This window comes from Myxocyprinus asiaticus, chromosome 43, assembly GCF_019703515.2.
Source record: "Myxocyprinus asiaticus isolate MX2 ecotype Aquarium Trade chromosome 43, UBuf_Myxa_2, whole genome shotgun sequence".
Taxonomy (NCBI): domain Eukaryota; kingdom Metazoa; phylum Chordata; class Actinopteri; order Cypriniformes; family Catostomidae; genus Myxocyprinus; species Myxocyprinus asiaticus.
The window spans coordinates 34,047,650-34,064,287 of NC_059386.1; the positions used below are offsets into that span (position 1 = coordinate 34,047,650).

The 16,638-nt window shown below is 39.9% G+C and overlaps 1 pseudogene; it reads right to left on the reverse strand.

Annotated features, from left to right (window-relative positions):
• Window positions 1-1,069: 1,069 nt before the first annotated feature.
• Window positions 1,070-14,998, reverse strand: LOC127433698 (transcriptional activator MN1-like; annotated as a pseudogene).
• Between the last annotated feature and the right edge of the window lie 1,640 nt (window positions 14,999-16,638).

The following is a 16,638-nucleotide window of genomic DNA, read 5'->3' on the forward strand; positions in this document are numbered from 1 at the left end:
CAGCTCCAGTATATTGGAAAAACAAGAGCAAGAATGTGCAGTGCCGGCCAAAGAAAATGCACCTTCGTCCGAACTGCACTAGGACATTTTTCAGACTGCGTTTCCTGTTAAAGATTCCGTCTCTTAGACGGTGCGTCACTCTTGGGAATCAGAATCACCGTGGCACCAAAGACTCCTCCGTTGCACTCGACTAGAGCGAAGAAGTGAGATGTGTTACAAAGCAAATATAAACGTCTCATTTATGAACTTATTTATGACAGACAATTATATTTGCAAGTTGTGCAGTTAATTCTAATGTTTGACTTTAAGGACACTTTTGTATGATAAATAAATATGGTACTCTGTTGAGTCGAAACTTGATGTACAACCAAAAAATCATGCAAATGTTTCATGTTTGTGTGCGTATTAAAATTTTCCTCTTGAAATATAGAGGTTTGGAAACTGTATGTGGTTTGAATACAATATGACTATTCCCACTGCATGTTCAAAATGTATCTTTACATCATAAATCGAGTTCCATTACCAATAAGCAGTGATTTACATAAAGAATACTGAAGAAATCACAATCAATTCCTCAGAATTACTCTCGGGACTTCACCACCCAACCCAGCGGTCTCACAGCCCTTCCAAACCATGGGAGATTTGTAGTAGAGCATTTCACAAACAATCACCTCATTTGACTTCAGATTTTCTCTCTCTCTCTCTCTCTCTGTCTTGCAGTCTTTTTCGAAACTATTTTCCCACTGTTTAAGATTAGTTCAGGATAAACATAAAGACGGAATTTCTCAGGCAATCTCTCAAACCCGGTGCCCCCTAATCAAACAAAAATGGATGTAATCATACAGCAACTGCTTTTAAAACAATCCCTGTCATCATTTTAAAACTTCAAGTAACAGTAGTCCTTGATATAGAGAGTGGAGACCATGCTAATTTAGGTTTCTCTGGGGAAGAACGGCACATTTCAGAGAAGAAATATTTAATGAAATGACAGCAACTTTGCAGAGGTTACCCTTTGAGAAAACATGCTGGGATTTTGCAGTAAAGTCAAGCAAAGCATAGGAAAAGTGCATTATTTACAACATATTTATTGTTAATAACTGATCCATAATATACAGGTTATTTACAAAAAACTCTGCGGGCACAAATAACGTCACTTTAAGCTTCGTGTATATCACAATATTGAGAGAAAAACTGAGAAAAAGAGGTAGAACAAGAAAACAAGAGAGGTGTCGAAGACCAAAAAATTGGTTAAAGACCTTTTTCTCTCCAGAAGAGACCCTATTTTCTTAAAAGGAAAGTCTTTTGTCTGCAAGCATTGTCCTCGCTTGAATAGCCTGACTAAACATATTCACCGTCAGTTGGTTTAAAGGCAGAGGGAAGCTCAGTGTTTCAATGGAGGCTTGGTAAAGAGGGAAAACCCAAGCAGAGGAGAGTTTCGACTTGAAACAATGGCATTCCGATGCTGGCCAGGCGGGTCACAATGGGATGTTCTCAGGGTGAATATCAAATTTCCAAAAACAGTAGGGAGAGGAGAGAACCCCCCAGTGGCCTTTCAAAGTCAAAAGGTTGACCCACCACAGACATGGAGAGCCTGGTGTTGAAGACCTCGGAGAGAATGGGAAGCTTTATAACACGCTGGTTCCGCTCTCGTGTGAAGGATTCAGGGCTTATTGGACAACGGCTCACTGTCGGAATTCTCACATCCAATTTAATTATGATAAAAAGAGAGAAAAGTACAAAATGGCAATAACGCAACCAAAAAAAGATGGCGTATTAAAGGAACAGTTCACTAAAACATACAAATTCTGTCTTGATTTACTCAACCTCACGTCATTCCAAACTCTTATAGAACAGAAAAGGAGTTTTTTTTTAAATGTGTGTGCAATTCTTACCATAAAAGCTCCAACAAGGACAAAAAACACCCATTAAAGCACCAGAAAAATAGCTCATATGACTTGTACACTATATTCCAAGTCTTCTGAAGCTATACAACAGCTTTGTATGAGGTAAAAGACAGAAATTTAAGTCATTATTCACTGATAGTTTCGCATGTGTGGAAACCAAACCAGTAAATTCGCAGAAGGTGAATATTATCCAAGTATTTCGACTTTAATTTTGGTATATTCCTTACACAAAGCTACTGTATGGTTTTAGAAGACACCAAATATAGTGACCGAGTCATGTGGACTACGGGTGTTTTTTTGTTTTGTTTTGTTTTGTTTTTTGGTCAGTTTGAGGGCGATTCTCACGAAACAGGTCAAGAAAATGTCCTGGTCATTTTTAACCCCAAATCAATTAAAAAAAACTGATTATGCAATTATTTTGCATGAAGAAATTAAAGCCTACAATTATGGGGGCCTGGGTAGCTCAGTGGTAAAATACGCTGGCTACCACCCCTGGAGTTCACTAGTTCGCTAGTTCGAATCCCAGGGTGTGCTGAGTGACTCCAGCCAGGTCTCGTAAGCAACCAAATTGGCCCGGTTGCTAGGGAGGGTAGAGTCACATGGGGTAACCTCCTCATGGTTGCTATAATGTGGTTTGTTCTCGGTGGGGCGCATGGTGAATTGAGCGTGGTTGCCGCGGTGGATGGCGTGAAGCCTCCACACGCGCTATGTCTCCGTGGCAATGTGCTCAACAAGCCACGTGATAAGATGCGCGGGTTGACTCTCTCAGACGCGGAGGCAACTGGGATTCGTCCTCTGCCACCCGGACTGAGGCGAATCACTATGCGACCACGAGGACTTAGAGCGCATTGGGAATTGGGCATTCCAAATTGGGAGAAAAAGGGGAAAAATCCCCCCCCACAAAAAAAGCCTACAATTATGACCATTAAGATTTTTTGCATTGTGACACTTTACCGTAATTTACTTTGCCTACTCCCATGTTTTTACTGTATACAGTAAATAAGATGCTGTTGTACAATGATTTTTAAATTTGTATTAAAATCAGCGAAAATGAAAGGCAGTACAAAGAGAGTACAACTATGATGCAAGAATACTTCACAATTTATATGAAATATAATTTCTTTGCATTGCGGTAATGAGAATTTAGGAGTTAAATGTGCATAACTGTCATTAAAAATAATGTCCCTAAAAGTAGGCTTCGTTTTCTTTATAAAAAATCTAATTTCTTATACGTATCTTTTGTTTTTGGAGTAAAATAAGACCAGAAAATTTTCTGTTCAGGTTTCACGAGAATCACCCATGAACTTTAGTCGTATAGTCAGAGTTGTGTAAAGATTCTTTAATGGTTCTCCTTTTTATTCCAAACAGCATTCAAGTACATGAGTTTGAGTAAACAATGGCTGAATTTTAAACTTGGGGTGAACTACCCCTTTAAACTGTGATCACTGGGGGGAAAAGTTGCATTTATCCATCAATAGAACACTCCTGAAATGTTCTGACACAAATAAAGGAGCTTCGTAAAACAAACAAAGATAATAAATATTTATAGAGAGAGCAGCACTCTCTTGTTAACTAATCTAACCCTCACTTGGAAATCTTAAAAAATGAGGTAATCCAAACAAAAATGGAAAAACTGGCTTTAGAAGATAAAAAATAAAAGCAAATGAGCCTCGCTGTCCAAGATTCCAGTTTGGTGTGCTTGTGTATTTCCTGTATCCCATTGTGTCTTGTCTCATGTGAATCTAAAGAGATTCTGTTGGCCCAAAGACTCGCTCTCTGGACACCCGGAAAGCTTTGTGGTTTCTCTGGTGCTAGTAAAAGAAGAGTATCCAATTACTGGTGGAAAACACCAAGCCAAACATCATCCTTACAATTTGTGAAAGCAGCCAGCAAGGTCCCAAAGTGGTTTAGAGTTGTTCTGGATGAGTCTGGAAGCGAGAGAAGCAGCGGGGCCCCTCCATCCCCCCTGTATCCCGAGGATCCGGGCACCGCAGGTGGCTTCCTCCAGGTCCTATACCCACCCCCACAGCGAGATCATGCAGCACCTGTGGAGAGTGCACACAGAGACGCGACACATGTCAGTCATTCTGTCGCCATGGAATCGCCACGGACAAGACCCAGAAATAGCAACGGGTGTCGTTGCACTCAAACGGTAGAATCAGGACAGATGGCACGATGTCTGCTGCTCAATCCAGGAAAATCAAGTAAGTCGGTACTGATAATTAAGCTCAACAGTGACTGCCCACTTTTTCAGCGGCTTTGGTTCCCGAAATAATTTTCACGTTCATTTATTACAAGAACTTCTTCAGTAAAGAGTTCTAAGCCTTGAAACAAATGTTTTCATGAACAAATCACAGCATTTTAAACTTTGATTCGAAGTTTAAGTATTCTTGAGTATATAAAGTATATAAAAATCTGTCATAAAAAAAAGTCTGTGTACTTAAGTTCTTTAATGAAGGAATGAACTGCTCAATTCTACTTGGTGATCGACTCAAAAACAAAAGGTAACAATTTGACGACTTAATATGTATAAAAACAATATTTTAGGACTATTGCAAAAATGTTTTAATATAAACGTAGTATATGGTAGTATAGTTTGAGATCGACTCGATTACATCATTCGCAATGCTTCATGGAAGAGGGCAGTCGCTGCAGTGCTCTTTTGGCGCGAATTCAGTTTCTATGGTAATTGGTGCATATCTCATCAGAATTATTGGTAGTGTAGTTCTTCACATGGATTTTGGCTATTAAATACGATATTTTGAAAATAAAGCTGAAATCACACTGACTTGTGGCTTCTACAGAAGCATATACAATTGCTTATCTACCTTGGAGCTCATGGAAAGTATGTTTTGAAAAGTTTAAACATTATCACTAAAAATGAGTTTGTCTATGGGGAAAATGAATTCGATTTTTACTTTCAGACTGTTGCACTCTATATGACCGTTAAGAAGCTAATTTAATCAACGACTCTGCCTATGATGACTGACAGATGTGATTTTGTTATCGCCTTACCTTTTTAGTAATATGCTAAGGAGCCACCAATGGCCGTCTGAGGAGCACTTCTACCCATGTCCTGTGAGGAGATATGATAGAAAAACATATTAGGATTACATCCTGAATTTTAATACTTATAATGAAGTCAATATTGCTTCATCTTTGAGTAGATTACAAAGTAATATAACTCATCCCCTCATAAAATAGAGTCTTGGACCTTTGTTCCTGTTTTCTTGAATTTGTAATGCTTTCTTGCTTTGAATGAAAGTTTGTAACATTGTGATTTATTAAATAAAACATTTGATTGATGGTTTAATTTTTGTTTTTGTTTTTTTGAACGGGGCATTTGATCCATTTTTTTAAGGTTGTCTGAGATAAAAAATAATTCTTGTTAAGGTTGAAACATTACTTAAAATGATAGTTTTTTTGAATGATAAAATTTAAGATATTATTCACGAAAAATCTCACACAACCCTGAGACTTCCAAGGACTTGGAATACACTGTATAACTGGATGACTTTAAAAGGATGTGTTTAGGGTTTAATACAAGTTAAGCTCAAGCGACAGCATTTATGGTATAATGTTGATTATCACACATGCAACAACAACTTTTCTTCAAGAAAGCATAAATCTGGGGTATAGTTGGAAGTGAATGGGGCCAATCCGTAAATGTTAAAATATTCACTGTTTCAAAATGTAAACAATGTGTGCGTTAACATGATTTTACTGTGATAAAATCACTTACTAACATTTTCTGTGTAAACTTATAGCCAATTTTACAACTTCGTTGTCATGGCGACATAACGCCATAAACACTAAAACCGTAAAACAACCATAAAAATGATCTTTACAGCTCAAATAATACACAAGTTTTAACAGAAGAATTAATGTAAGTGCTTTTATAAAATTATAAGCTTCACATTTCTGCCTTTAAACCCTCCAAAAATTGGCCCCATTCACTTCTATTGTAAGTGTCTCACTGTAACCTCCATTTTTATGTATTATTATTATTATTATTATTTTTTAAGAAAAGGACGAGTCGATTTATTTTTGTGGTAATCAACATTATGCCACAAATGCTGTCGATTGAGCTTGATTCTTTTAATGATACTTTTATGGTGAATATTTTAACATTTTGGTGCATTCACTTTCATTATATGGAAAAGTGTTGGTTGGATATTCTTAACACAAAAATTAGCTTTTGTGTTCCTCAAAAAAAAAAAAAAAAAACTCATATGGGTTTGGAACAACCTGAGATTAACTAAATGATGTCAGAATTTTCATTTTTGGATGAACTATTCCTTGAAACTCACATCTTGCAAATCATCTCGACAGTGCAGACTTCATTACTCAACCACTGGGATGGTGTCCATATCATTGTTAAGCGGCTATATTCCAAGTCTCTAAATGGAAGCCAACAGAACTGCAGGGGACGCAGCGTGTGCCTCCCCACATAAGAGCGTGGAAATGGCTTGGCACTAACATTCTCTTTTACATAAACTAGTCCCTCTAGAACCAGTTTTTATATGCTGTTATATGGTTTGAATTTCCATTGACAAATTAGAATGAAATTATTCTAAAATATTCTAAAAGAACACGGGACCAGGGCCAAGGGATATGAAAGAGCTTTTCACAGTTTTCGAAGGCCCAAAGCACTGAAGGAGTTTCACATCAGAACCCTGGGGCTGTCTTCCCCCCCTCCACTGCCACGGACAGGGCCTGCCTTCATGAGTGCTTGGGCTGGAGCTGGGAGAGGGGAAGGGCTGGGAAATCGGGCCAGCTGAGGGGCCCCGTCTGGATGGCTGACTGCTGTCTGGATGGTTGACTGCTCTGTCTGGCTCTTAGACATGTTCTCTTGGCCAGCGCAACACATGCACTAAAGCGTACGCATGGAAAAGCAACACCCCATATGCCGTTCACAGGCAAGCTCTCAGCTTTGCCTGGTCATTTTCAAATGAGGGGTAGAAGTTGTTGGTTTATGTTTCTGTGGGTGGGGTTGCTAAGATGAAACATTAATGATCTTAAAGACACGAATGACAACAACAACACATGAGGTGACACGGAAAATTTACATCTTGGCTCGGAGCTCAAGGGATGACTTATCCCTAATGGTTCTGTGCCTTTAAAAACAATCGCAAACACTTGAGATGCTTGTTACACATTAAAGCACAGTTTTTAACAGTGTTGATGAGCAGCTAACTAAAAGTAGCGATGCTACTTAACTACATTGTTCAGTAGCGTGACAGTAGCTCAGCTATACCAGTAGCGAGCTTCATTTTTCATCGAGCAGCGCTGTAGCGTCACAAAACGCTCGATTTGTCACTTTGTATTGCGAACGCAGCGAAGGAGTAATCAAAAGCCTACAACGTCCTCTCATACATAGTGCTGGAAAATCCAAACCCTAGGTTAATTGATTTCTTCATACAGTTCATGAACCGATTGAAATCAACAATGTACTTATATATAGTGTTGGGAACTCCAATTCATTTTAGTGAGTCAGTTTGTTCGTACGGTTCATTTAAACGATTCACTTGTGTCCCGAGCAGCCTCAAAGGGACTTTGCCAGAAGACGCTTTCTTCTTTTTGGAAGCAAAACATTTAGGCAATTGCTGCTGTTTATCACTATATTTCAACTCAGTTATAAAATATGGTGTTTTCTAGTTTTATTAGTTTACCTTTAGTATAAATGTGAATGTTTCATTTAATGTTGTCACCCTAATTGTCTAATGTCAGCCTAATTAAATATAATCTAATTGTTATACATTAAAAAAATACAAATTCTTAAAATAGCTTCAATGTAGTTAGCTACTTTTTTAGTAACTTGTAGTGTAGCTAACTACTACTAAGTTACAAGTAGCTTATAGCTTAGGAAGCTACAGATTTAAAGCGTTTTTTTTTAAGGAATAGATCCTCCAAAAGGAAAATGTTCAAGTTGTTTCAAGCCCTTACTACTTACATAAACACAGAGGGAAATGTTAAGCAGAATGTCTGAGCTGTTCTTTTTCATACAATGAAAGTTTATCTATACTGTGAAGCTCTAAAAAGGACAAAAAGAAGCACCAAAAAAGTAGTCCATATGACTCTGAAGTCTGAGTCATCTCAACCCATATAATAGCTACGCGTTAGGAACAAGGTTCAAATTAAAGCCATTATTTATTGATAATCGTCCTCTGTACTATAACTCTTAAATTAAACATGGCATAAATGGATGTTAATTATTCGTGAATAATGACTTAAAATTCAGCCTGTTCCTCAAACAAAGCTATTGTATGACTTTGAAGCCTCAGAATATACGGCACGAGTCATATAGACTACTTTTGTGGAGCTTTTTTAATCCTTTTTGGAGCTTTACAGTATAAATCACCATCCACTTTCGTTGTATGTAAAAGAGCTGCTTAGATATTCTGCCTAACATCTCCTTTCGTGTTTTATGAAATAAAGAAAATCATATGGTGTTGGAATGATATGAGGGTGAAAAAAGCTATTCCATAACGCTTTTGGGTGAGCTATTCCTTAATGTTTAATATGTAGTGATGACGCACAAATCTAAGCAATGGCTTAGGTCTTGCCGATTCATCTTTGGCGGTACAGGCCTGTCCTTTAACAAAATGCAAAAGCGGTATTCAGTACATGCCAAGACAAGATTTTGTGTTTTTTTTTTTCTTCTTTCCACCCCGACATTCCTCATGGAAAAATGCTGTGTATCACACGGACAGAAGAAGACACTAATTAATTCTGCTCTGCAAACAAACACTCCCATTAAAAGGTGCGCCTATCCGTACACTGTTCACTGACAAATTGCTATCAGTCATGTATGCCAGAGCGATTAGCTGTGAAATTTACTACATTTAATTATAAAGAGCCTACATTGTATGCAAATGGTGACCATAAACAGATAAAAAAATAAATAAAAAAATATTTTTATGTCTGTCGGCATTAATGTCACATTAAGGACCTGAAAAAAATAGATAACGCATTATGCAGTCTGCATTACAAGGAAACTTTCGAAGATATCAATGCTTTTTATACAAGATATGCAAGTTACACGGAGTTTGCAGTGCACACTGTTTGTAGATTTTTTTCAAAGAGCTATTGAGCTATATCCCTTTTTTGACAAATGGGGAAAACATTCAAAGATATGGAAGTTTGTAAAGGATCTGCAAGTTACACAGAGTTTTAAGCGTACAATGTTTGCAGATTGTTTCCAACCAGATATCAAGTCCTCTTTTCTTTTCACATCAATGGCGTCCCTTACTCACAAAATGCATCCTTATACCTGTGTTCTCAGCCTGTTTCTATAGTGTTGTTTTGAGGCAGTTTTCCCAGGAGACCACTGTATCTTTTCCTTTGTTTTCTGTCTGTCTTGGCCTTTAGTGTTTATTTTCAAAGCCACAAAGCTGTCAGAATATCCGACAGCCCCCGTTTGAGAAATTGCATCTGACAACCTTCTCTATTTATTAGGCAAAACAGTAAAAAAAACACACACTGAGTTGGCACTAGCTATGACTTTCTGATTAGCAGTCTTGCTCTCCTACTGACTGCCTTCTGATAAAAGCCTTTTTGCAACAAAACATTTCATAATACCTTGAAATTACAGCAAAAATATCCAGCAGTGTCCTCAAGCAGTTAAAATGACAGAATGTAAACCCAGAACTATAAAATGTCATATATAAAAAAAAATTTTTTTAAATGGAAGTCCTGTTCACACACACTCTATTGTGATCAAAACAGCAGTGGAAAAATTCACAAAACCCAATGTGCACAGAAGAAAAATTAGATAAAAAAAAAAAAAAAAAAACCAATAACAAAATTATAAAGGAACTCAATACCCCGGGCAGATGATGGAAATAGAGATAAATGCAAAGACAGATTTGTGGTCTCTGTGGTGTGTGTGAGAGTGTGTGAGTGGCTCAAAAGCTCAAATTTCAAAGCTTTTGGATGTTTGAAATAAACATTGAGATATCAAGATTTTATAAGAAAATAATAGGCTAATAAGAATTGAATTCATATTTATTGTCGCTCTGCAACTCTTCTCTTATCTGTCCTAAAAAAAAAAAAAGAACTGTACCTTTATGATTATGACACACATTTAATTATGACATAGCTGATGGCGCGCAATGACAGGACAAATGGGACCAATCAGGATTACAAAAAGAAGTGTGAGATGACAGGAAAATGAATTCTGAGGTAAAAGCACGCCGAATCTTGGCCACGCGACTGATTTGTGTTTAACCCTCGCGCTGCGCCATTATCAGGCCTCACGGGCTACTAGCTCAAACGTGTCTCTAGTCAAATTAATCGCAAACTTGGCTGCACTTACATCCTTAAACAATGGTTGTTTCCAAAATATCACAATAACACCCCTTGTTTGCTGTAGCATTCAACGAGAATTACAAGCAATTGGAGCTGTGTGTATGACCTACTATGCTCGACTGATATATTATACCATTGACAATATATCTAAATGGCCGTGTAACATTTCCAGGTAAATAATTTGATAAGAAAACCAGAGGTAAAAACACTGACGCTACCAGGAACAGATTAAAGCCTAGAGACATAGCATATTTAAGCACTGTTTTAAAACACAGTAGTGTATCTGTTTACCTGAATGAGTTCCTCTTATATTTAATGTTTCCAGATTATTTGTTCTTAGATGTTAGTTTTACCTAACAAAAAGAGAATATATTTCTTCTATATTACAATTAGGCAGAGAAAAAATTTAGGAGATTTAGGTAAATTATTGGCATTTAACATTTTATAAATCGATACTTGCAAGAGCATGTCTAATGTAGAATTTAAAATAAAAAATATTAATAATAATATACTAATGTTAATAATATACTAATACCACCACATAACAATACTAATACTAGTTGTGGCTGTTACTGCTAATATTAAGAGACAAATGTACGCAGTCAAAAAAATTGTCACAGTTATTTAACTGGGTCAATAAATCCACAACTAACCAATAAAACGTAATAACAATGATATCTATGAAATCCTACAAATAGGCTATAATCCTAAAATAGGCTAAACGAATAATATGAGTGACAGATTAGTTGTAAATGGGTCCCTTTGCCTGAGGTTAAGCTCCCTAAGTTTGTTCATTATTCAACCATTAAGCCATCAAAGTAAACTCAACAGTGCATAAAAACAGCAATTCATCATGCTCCCACTGCAAGTCAATGAAGTTTACCTTCTTTGTTGTCACTCTGGCCTCGTGCTCTATCCCAGAATCCCAGGCACTTGTCATTAGCGGGGTCCTCTATCAGAGCCTTGTTGCCAGGGACATACCAGGTGGCATGCTGCTCTGTCATGAGAGAGTCAAGGTCAATGGTATTCACAGAGCCCTTCCCTGCAACCGGGCTTAAATTGGCCAGGGCGCATTCCCCGTTTAGTCCACTCTGGCAGTCGGTCTTTTTGCCTGTTTTCCCTCCCAGCGGCTGGTCCTCGGAGATGCTGAACTGCTGTCTTTGCAGCTGGATTTGAGCCTGCAAAATCTCCAGAGGATGGACCTCATCCTGGCCTGTGCTGCTCAATGACGTCCGCACCTGTTCCAAGCACGGAGCTTCAGCGTAGCTGCCCCTGTTTTCAGAATTACACTTCACGCCAGCTCTGCAAGGCCTTGCATCCTCGTTGTTGTAGTTAGGGCTGGCTTCGTCTAAATAATCCATGCATGGCGAAACGCCATCCGACTTGCCCACACTTTGAATTCCGCTGTCCATTGAGGTCGTGAGGTCAGGTTTTCCGAAAGAAGGGGAGACCAGGGACCTCTCTGGAGTTTTACCTCTGCTCTCCATGCCCATGCTCAAAGCAGAACTTTGCTGACTTGGACTGACAACAGGATTACAAGGAGGGGAGAAGTTTCCGGGACTTATGTGCCCGCTATCGCGTCTCTTCTTCCCCCTCCCTTTACCGTTGCCTGTTGCCATTTTCCCCTCACATCCAGACTCCATGTTGTTGTTTGGGGAAAGGGTGCTCGCTTCCCTTTTCGCCATCTGGCCTGTACTACTTTGACCTGCCATCATATTGTTGTTATTCCCAGAGCAAGGCGTTTGACTATTCTGAGAAGCATTGCTGTGGAAATACTCTGCCCCTGGGCCGCAAGCTCCGCTAGTGCCACTGCTATTTATGTCCTGCTCAACCTGACCTGCTTTGCGTTTGGCCTCATTTTGACTTTTCTTATTAAAAGTCACATTGAGGTTCGGGGCCCCAAGGCTGGCGATCATATTCTGGCAGGCTGTGGAAAGAGCTGCCAGACAGCTTTGGCCAAACACACTGTCTTTAGTACTGGCTTTGTTCAAATTCCCCAAAGAGAGGGCCCCAAGCTTATTGACTGACAGGTGCTGGCTGGAGAGGTACTCAGGATGGGGGGGATAGTTCCCTGGAGAGCCGCTGAATCCTGGAGGATTGCTTTGGGGGGCTCCCTGTTGATTCGGCCCTCCAGGAGGAAAATTATGCTGCCTCCTCATTGCAATTCCTCCAAATTCAGCCGGCCTCCTATCCGTGGATGCGCCCGACTGCATGTTGCCCTCATCAGGAGCCTGCATCTGCAGAGAATTGCTGACATTATTTTCAAACGGAAGATGCACTACTGGAGAATTCAAAGACTGCATGTCCATACTTGTGACGCCTTGCCTAAAAATAATATTGTGTCCATTCTCTGTCTGCTCTAAGGCATGAGTGTTTGTTTCCCTACAATGCTGCTGTGGCTCTGGAAACCATGAGTTTTCTTGAGGTAGGTGGGGACTGTCAAAGTTTCCATGAAAATTATGCTTTTTCTCAAAATTTGACTGAGACACACTACCCAGAGGCCCTCTGCAACCCATACTGTTTGATGTAATGTCCCCATGGAGGCTTAACTGCTGCAGGTCGGGTTGCCTCATTCTCTGCTGCTGGCTCCTGGATGCCATTTGTTTGATCATCATTGCAGCATTTTGTCGCCGCTGTAGCGGCTGTTGTTGTTGCTGTGGGTCGGAGCTCAGAGGTAGGGGGCCTAAAGGAAACCCATCCGTCACATGAGATGTGAAGTCCCTCATGGGAGAGGGGAAAGCTGAGGGGGAGAGATGGTTCTCAAGACCAGGACGATTATGTAAGCTGTTGCTTAGGGGGCTGCAGCTTTCTCCAGCAGACCCATTTATGAGATCAAATCGTGGCCTTTTTGCCATATTCAAATAAGGAAGTGAGCTAAGGTGAGGGTGATGGGGGCTGAGGGGCTAGCTGAGGGACATCAAATACTGGTTCTCCAAAGGGATGCATGTTGTGGCTGTTCAGTCTATGTATAGGACGTTCCAAATGGCTATGCTGAACATGGGCCATTGGGCCACCACCTTGAATGTCCGTACTATTTGGTACATAGTCCGGGGTGTGATAAAACCGAGGAAGGGCAGGGGAACCAGGGTTCTGTCTAGTAACAGGTCCGGCTCTTTGCTGTGCCATGAGGTGGTGTCTAGCGTTAACCCCTGGATCTATTTTCCCCCTATTCCCAAATCTGTCCGAAAACACATTTTGTTGAGGTAGCAGTTGGTCTTCTTTCGAGCCACCCATGGGCCCTCGTGAACCATTTCGACTGCAAGTGGAAAAAGGGCCCCCGACAACTTGGTTCCCTGTGTCACAATAGGAGAGTTTGGGCTCTGAGGATTCTGCGGTAGAGAATCCCGTCATATCAAAATTCCCTGACAGAGGATCACAGGGAAAACAATGCTCTGATCCGCCCATCCTACCCTGAGGGAAGAGTCTGTAATGTTCAAGCCTGTGAGTTTCAGGTGAGGAAGAGGGCAGGCCTTGGAACGATGCGGCGCGGTTAGGCGACTGATCTAGGGGCAAACATGGCGCTGGAACCGCGTGGTTACCGTTAGGGTGTCCGTGAGGCTGAAACTCTGGCACTGTGGCCATTCTCTGTTGCTGCAGCTGTGCCTCTGCGAGCTGCTGACCAAATCCTGCTTCAAACATATGCGGGTGACCTGCATTGGTGCCGTTAAAGCCCATGTGTCTGTCCCCATGCAAGCAGGAGGGCACGTTGTCCTGATACAGATGTGAATGCTGCTCATGGTTAGGCGGTTGATGGTTGAACGGTCCTTGCATGTGGAGTTGATGTTGTGGCTGAACTCCCATACTGAGCATATCCCCATGGCCATGAGTCTGGAATCCATACTGGTCTCTATTCGAGATGAAGTTAAGTCCCTGCATAGGGGATTCATTTAGGGGGCCCATCATCGGCTCAACAGCCACCGACGGCCCTTTCATGTGGAATCCAGCGCTATTATAATTAGAGTTCATCTTCAGTTTCCACTGGACTAAAATTCCTTAATGTTTGTTTGTAACAGAGAGTTAAAAAATAAAATTAAAACAAACAATCCTTTGTGACAATCCACTCCATTGTCGGTACATGGACACAATCATTTTTTATTTTGTGTCTACCAGGAGTCCATGTTAAGAGCCAATTTTAAAATGTGAATAGCTATATATTTATAACATTCTTACCAAAAACTAAAGTATTGCATTTCACATGCATGCATGATAATGCTGCATTAATATTTAATTATGTGAAAGTAAGATATTAGGTAACATTAATTGGTTGTACCTCAATTCCAACATAAAACCGGACAGCCTTATATCCACGATGCATGGAAATCTGAATGTACTCTTAAAGAAAGATTTACATTATTATTCGATGCGTAACGTTTCCAAGTCGCTCAATACAAATCCAAACGAGTACATAACGGAGCATGTCCCATGTTTACATTTCCAATGCAATGCGCGCAAAAAATATTCTGAATAATAAAAACAAACTCCAATGCATTAAAACAGCAAATAAATGCAATAAATGCAAGGACCACTAGAGAGAACTTTGCGCGTCCGTTCAGTCCTATGAGAGTGTAGACTGCGCGCGCGTCTTATAAACTGGAGAGCCCAGGAACCCTTTTGTTGTCACAGTATGAAACGCGTTCTCCAAAGAAATTAAGCGCGCTTTTCTTGAATAATGTCCGCGCAATCCACGCTATTTCATCCAATGGTTCAGGCTCCTGAAGGGTTTTCTCATTTCTGCTCCTGTCGGATGTCTTGACCGCCGGCTATCGGCAACAAGTTTGACATTCCCTCATCTATTCCAGCGCTGATTTCTCACCAATACCGACACAGGGACACATGCGCAGGGGGAGGAGTGTCGTGCACCGAGGGCTGGGTTTGACGCACAGCGAGCGGAGTTTTATTTAAGGAAGTCTATAAGAGATCAAGTTTAAAATGTTGCACACAATTTAAGATTTAATAGTGGTGCATGAAAATAAAAATGCAACTGATTAAAAAAAAGAAACAAGTCTTTTGTAAATTATATTGAATTGATTTACATGTGGAAAAAAATAGATTTAGAACTCTTTTTGCACTGATGCATGGATTTAAGGGGTAAAAATTATACAGACAGAAAACTTCAATGTCTAAATCTACAGTAGATGCATATTATGTACAGAGATACTGTAGTGACTATGCAGCAGTTAATTAGTAAATTAGTACATGCCTGAAACAGGCTTCATTTTCAAGCGGTGACAATTGACAGCCAGAGATAATGAATCTATCTTCTTCAGCGTTAATTTGCTGTAACTGGTGATTGTGATGCATTTTTAGAACTCATTATTGCATGGGTAAAATAGTTTATCCCTTACAACAAAATCTTTCTGATGAACTGTGATTAAGGTTCAAAACAACCTTACATAGTAGAGCACATGCAATATTGCATTTAGTACCCACAAAACCACTGTGGAATAACACAACATATTACAATAGAACTAAACCATATTTTGATGAAATATAAGCAGTCATCTATTGGAGGGTATGTCTGCGAAATATTTACTAACAATTGCATAATAAAAAGGCAAAATACAGCTATGTTTGTTTCCTCTAGTCACTTTAAGAAACGGTTACCTGTTATTTTGCCAAAGTGGAACAGTGCCATCTAGTGGTGATGTCAGGTACTTGCAGACTGATGAAAACTAGACAGAATATTGATACCCAAAAATTACAAGTAGAGCAATTAACTGAAGTTTGTCATCAAGGTTCCCACAGATTTTAGCCAATTCATTTCCATGACTTTCCCAGGCGTTCGTAATTAATAAATATTTACAGTGCATCCTGAAAGTATTCACAGTGCTTCACTTTTTCCACATTTTGTTATGTTACAGTCTTATTCCAAAATGGATTAAATTCATTATTTTCCTCAAAATTCTACAAACAATACCCCATAATGACAACGTGAAAGAAGTTTGTTTGAAATGTTTGCAAATTTATAAAAAAATAAAAATCACATGTACATAAGTCTTCACAGCCTTTGCTCAATACTTTGCTGAAGCACCTTTGGCACCAATTACAGCCTCAAGTCTTTTTTGAGTATGATGCTACAAGCTTGGCACACCTATTTTTGGGCAGTTTCTCCCATTCTTCTTTGCAGGACCTCTCAAGCTCCATCAGGTTGGATGGGGAGCATCGGTGCACAGCCATTTTCAGATCTCTCCAGAGATGTTCAATCGGGTTCAAGTCTGGGCTCTGGCTGGGCCACTCAAGGACATTCACAGAGTTGTCCCGTAGCCACTCCTTTGTTATCTTGGCTGTGTGCTTAGGATCGTTGTCCTGTTGGAAGATGAACCTTTGCCCCAGTCTGAGGTCCAGAGCGCTCTGGAGCAGGTTTTCATCAAGGATGTCTCTGTACATTGCTGCATTCATCTTTCCCTCGATCCTGACTAGTCTC